The following is a 6,000-nucleotide window of genomic DNA, read 5'->3' as shown; positions in this document are numbered from 1 at the left end:
CGATATTGATTACTCATTGTTCATTGTATAATGTTTCAATTTTATCAACTTAATACTTGAATTAAAACAATTGTTGTCCCATGCTCCAAACATGTATACGATGTTTTCTAAACAATAGTTATGTCATACACCAAGTATACACACTATATTTGTCTATGATCCGTACTTTGTGGAATAGATCAATTGAACATAATTTTAATGATTCTCATTTCAAAATCCCAAATCCTTACTATAAATGTAAGAATTCCAAATTCCTTCTATTTAATAAAAATTGTTAGATTCTAAACTTGTATGTAATGATCCTCTCGTAATGGCTATGCACAAAGTCACAAAGACTTGTCAACAGACATTATAAAGTATTCTAGTGGAGATCATTCCATGGAACCGAAGTCTCAAATTCAAAGTACATTGCTTTGAACATCTTTCTTGCATTCAGTTTTCTAATCTTACACAAATTTAATGGATAAGTTGCACCTCTGAAACATGTCCATATTCCCATTCTGACTATCACTTTTGAACAAGAGTTGCCTCTTTTCAGAATATGTCAATATGGTCCTCTCCAAAAATTTAAACCACACTTCTAACTGTCCACGAGCAACCAATGTTTGGTAAACCTTCGATTGTCCTTGATAATCTGTCACACCCCGAAAACCGAAGGCGGAAACATTTCCGGGGTTGACTCCACGTTGAGTATCAAATCCAATGTACATAGTAAGTAAAGTAAATCAACCATTACATTACATATATGAAAGTTTTACATTTGTTTCAAAAGCATAAGTTATACAAGTGATACATATTATATATAAACAACACGAAACGAGTCTTCTATGCACTTCTTCTTCACCAAAAGAGATCGTCGGGTACCTGTCTAATGTGAACCTGAGAATACAAGCGGTTTGAAAATCAGCATAAAGCTGGTGAGTTCATAAGCGGTTTTGTTTTCTGAAAATGTACGAGTTCCCTTAGTTTTCTGAAAACGTGGTTATCCAAGAAAATCCCATATTTTCTTATGTAAAGTTAGTTTCCAAATCCGAAAAGTAAAGTAAATGATATACAATGAAAGCATGATTGTTCTTGTAAAGTTTAGTTATCCAACTCGTTATACTTTTCTGGTTACATACTACTGTTACTCAGGAAAATCCTATATTTTCCTACATGTGTGAGTGTGAACTATTATTGGTTCTGTGTGAGCTAACTGATACTGATTCCAATTATGTTCATTATTATCCATAGGAAAACCCAATGTTTTCCTGAATGAGTGAGGGCGTGCTATTACCAATTCTGTGTATACTAACTGTTACCGATTCTGATTATGTTCATTATTATCCATAGGAAAACCCCATGTTTTCCTGAATGAGTGAGGGTGTTCTATTACCAATTCTGTGTATACTAACTGTTACCGATTCTGATTATGTTCATTGTTATCCATAGTAAAACCCCATGTTTTCCTGAATAAGTGTGTGCATCATTACCGATTCTGGTTATGTTCAGTGTTCACCCTAGGAAAACCCCATGTTTTCCTGAATGTGTATATGTGTGTGCCTGTCATCCTTGAAAGTACATTAGCTTTACTACGTACATAAAGCTAGTAAATGAGTCTAAAGCGTTAATAATCTAGATTGCGAGTCCTTAACCATACTCAGACTAGATATGACTCGAGTCGTGGTAAATATCCTTTTTATGACTTTCGTCACCCTTGAACCTTTCGGTTCGGCTGTAGCTAGCAGCCAGGTGTGGGATTGTCAGTCCCGTATAGATCGATACACTCAAGCCACGCTCTCCTACGTTCGGAGATTCTGGTTACAGGGGTAGTCCACCACTATCTCGTGCCGAGGAAGTGTTACAAGGACGTGTCTCCAATCTTTAAGATTACTCATCACTTCTCGCCTAGAGAAGTAGTATCTATGACTCACTAAGTTCTAACGTGCTTGTCCTTTACACTCGAGCCTAGGTGTTTTATTAAGGAAATTACACTCGAGCCTAGGTGTTATCTAAATGATGACTATTCTTTACACTCGAGCCTAGGTGTTTTATTAAGGACATTACAGTTGTTCTAAGTTATTTAATGATTACTTATCCTTTACACTCGATCCTAGGTGTATTATTAAGGACGTTACAATTGATTTGTGTGTTACGATGGTATTTATCTATCATACTCGAGCCTAGGTGTATTGCTAAGGACATATAGATCTTTTATGTTTTCTAATGGTGTCTGACTTTTACACTCGAACCTTAGTGTTTTGTTACAGAGATTACAATGGTTTATGTGTTCTATCAGTTTAAGTGTGAACAATCAAATATGAAGTATACATTATAACAGTGTATAATAAGAATTGAAAATCGGGTTAAAACAAACAACTCTGCAAGTAAAAAAATAGTTTGTTAAAAGGTTTACAATTCTTAAAAATATACAAATATGAAACCATTTAACTGAAATCGTAAGTTTAAGTAGAAGATATTCTTGTACTTTTGTTTGTATTCCCCCCCTGAAAACATTGAAAAACCATTGAAAAAGCGTAGGGGTATGAACTCACCGGACGCGGAAGTGTGTCGGTTTCGAATGATAAACGTCAAATTGAGGCCTGATAACACGCGAGGTTCCTATGTAAAATGAAATGGCATACAAATATATCTAATTAGATTCACAAACTCTAATTAGATATGAAGTTACACTACAACAAACGAAAACACCTCAAAACGGGTGTTTGGAGTGACCCGGGTGACATCTACGGACATGAATTGAAGTGAGGGACTTAGGATTTGAGTTTACTCCCCAAGAGTAAACTCCCTAATGAAGTTTGTGGCCATATACCCCTATATACATGAGGCCACGGCCGTGAACTCATGTTTGGGTGGTTTTGAGTGCTAAAATGGCTTAAATGGACAAGGGAATGTTGGAATGGATTTTTCTAATGCCATGGATTTAATTGAAGCAACATATACATCACATTTGAGAGTTCACGGCTGTAAACTTGGAGTTTACGGCCGTAAACTCTCCCATGCTCAAACTATATTAAATTTGTGATGTTTAGGACAATCACATGTGATTCTAGTTAATTTTCCAAGGCTTGGGAGGAATTTAGGGCATCAAATATCATACTTAGGGGAGTTTACGGCCTTGGCATGGAGCCTATGGCCGTAAACTCTCATACTCCCTTGAATAATTGTTTTTAAGGTCCGAAAGTTAAGCACATGTGATTCTAAAAATTCCTACAAGCCTTGAAATGATTTTTGGGCACAATTTGACATCCTTTTTGGAGTTTACGGCCTTGGAGCACCTTCTATGGCCGTAAAATCTCAAATGAAGAGTTTTGATGTGTTTAAAGTCCTTAAACTATTTTTGGTTGGTTCTATGACTTATTCCAAGGCTTTTGGTGGTGTTGGATGGCTTTCTAACACCTTAGAAGTGAGTTTACACCCATGCTTGAGGAGTATATGGCCCAAGCACATGCCTTGGCCGTAAACTCATACAAATCCCCCAAAATTCATGTTTGAAGTGTTCTAAGTCCATTACTAAGTTCCTAAAAGTCATAACTAGGTCTAGATTGGGTCATAAAAGGGTTTAAGGGCTTAAAAACCCTTTAAATATGGGTTTACGGCCTAAGCACCATCGTGTGCCGTAAACTCATATATAAGGCTCTAAATCATGAATTAATCTCGAATTTGAAGGTCCAATATGATGCAAAATGAGTATAGGAAGGTACCTTGAAGATTTGAGACCTTAAACTTGAGATTTGGACCTTTAATTCTAGTTTGAGGAGAGAGGTTGGAGTGAAAGTTGTAAAATGAAGCAAAAGCTTCAAAATGAAGACTTGGATCACTTTAAATAGTGTCCAAGTTCGGGACACGGTAAAATTCTACCCGATACCGGCGTTAGACGGGGCTTTTAGTCGCACCCGGCCAATTTGCCGTAACCCGATATGGTTGATTTTAGAAACGTTCCGATCAATAATATGAGGCGTTAGAATGAGTTCTAAGGGTATTAAGACACTCATTAAGTCATAAAATAAAATCCACATTAATGACTTAATAAAATGTCGGAATCGGAGACAAAATCGGAATCGGCGATTGGATGATCAGAACGAGTCACGAAAAGGGTTACATTTAGGGATATGAATTTCGGGTTGTTACATAATTGCTTAATCAAATTAGTCGTATCCAGTTCTAGTACTTTTTCCCTCTTAATCCCCTAGGAATTTGGAAAAATTTATAATATATGAATATTATAGCACATGCAATCGATCTTATATCAGAATTATATGGGACACCATTCATGATGTCTCACATAAAGACATGATTCTAGACCAGTCTTTTGCTATAATATTTCTATTTCTATTTTCCATGTTCTCATAATTCAGATAATGTTCCCATATATATAATTTCCTTATGTTGAACCATTCCAACATAACATTCATATATATATATATATATATATATATATATATATATATATATATATATATATACTTGACTGAATTTGATTAAAATCTCATGATTTAAGCTTTTAGATTTGAAATGAAGTATAATTTCCTCTCCCTTAATTATAGCAAAACAATTTTTTCCCAATTGAAACGTTTGTTTCCTATAATTAATATTGCTAACTTGCAACACTTACCATAACTATCATGCTCCCACTAGCATGACGATTATTAGCATAACACTTATGCTCCCACTAGCCTTGACATGTATCCAGAAATCAGCTGGACTTCTAGAAATTAATATTTTGTTGACTTTCTTACCAAAGTTCAAATTTCTAATACATGATCGTACACCTTTCCTTAGATAAAACTTTATCAAAATCGTACACCTTTCCTTAGATAACACACATGTGTGTCTGAACAATTTCAGAACTATGAAAAAGGATGTCATAATCATAGTCTCAATTGTATAGACCTTTGCCATCTCTCACAAGTCCATGTTAGCGTACTGGTTAACCACACATGCTCCATTAATGACTTTGAGAATGTAAATATCATAATTGCTATCTACTTAAAATCTATTTAGTGAAAGCGTTTCCTCACCATCATTTCATGAATCGGAGAGAAACCTTATGACACTTAGATTTTATGGTGTATGAGTTCCTATCCATATGAATTTTGTCAAAACCATAATCACAAGACAAGGTCCAGATTCATACGGATTGAACTTGTGCAGTCTTATCTTCTTGCTACCTGGCAACCCAAGGGCCTGCCCTTGCTTCCAGGTAGTTATGGGCATAGAAATGTCAACACGATAGGTTATAAACCTCCAGTCATGTGCTAGTGAAGAACTATAGGTTTTATCCTTGATTAGTTCTTGAAACTTTCAAGACCTTTAAGACTCCCACTGTCCTCTTGACATATAAGACTCTCTTGTCAAGAACCATTCCTTGACAAAACAAATATTCAAGGGATAGTGCGGATTCTTATCAAGACTAAGACTTCACGCAATTGGCCTAAGTTGGTCTCTGTTTTATCTAAAACATCACAACTTACCAATTTCAAATGTACAAGAGTAGAAAACATTTTACTCTTACATTTGACTACTCTTAATAAACCTTTTTTTAAGATGTGTCACTCAAGTTACAATCTTGGAGTATGACTCTAAGACTTTGCTTTTGGAACGAAGTATGACTCGTCTTCTTGATTTAACCATTCCAACAATTCATGACTCCTCTTCTTAGCCATAAGAAAGCACTAAGATGTTCTTAGAGGATCATTTGTGTTATGGTATCCTAATCATTAAGATGATCATAAAACATGATACTAAAGTACTCTCCCATCTTTTTGGATTTGAGAAACTTTTATCTTTCTACCTAATTTGATTCTTCTCATTCGTTCTGCCATACATCAAATATTTTCCAATATTTCAGAATTATACTTACACTTGTAGGTATAACAATATTTACTAAACTTTAGTAAATCATGACGAATAGTCTTATCGATCTTTGTGGTGGACTTGACGAGTGCATACGAATGTGTACTCAATCCCTTAGTCCTTTCACTTGACTTAAGTTTCCAA

This window comes from Lactuca serriola, chromosome 8 (assembly GCF_051521515.1).
Source record: "Lactuca serriola cultivar US96UC23 chromosome 8, Lser_US96UC23_V15, whole genome shotgun sequence".
In the NCBI taxonomy this organism is placed as follows: Eukaryota; Viridiplantae; Streptophyta; class Magnoliopsida; order Asterales; family Asteraceae; genus Lactuca; species Lactuca serriola.
Note: the sequence above shows the minus strand (reverse complement) of the source record.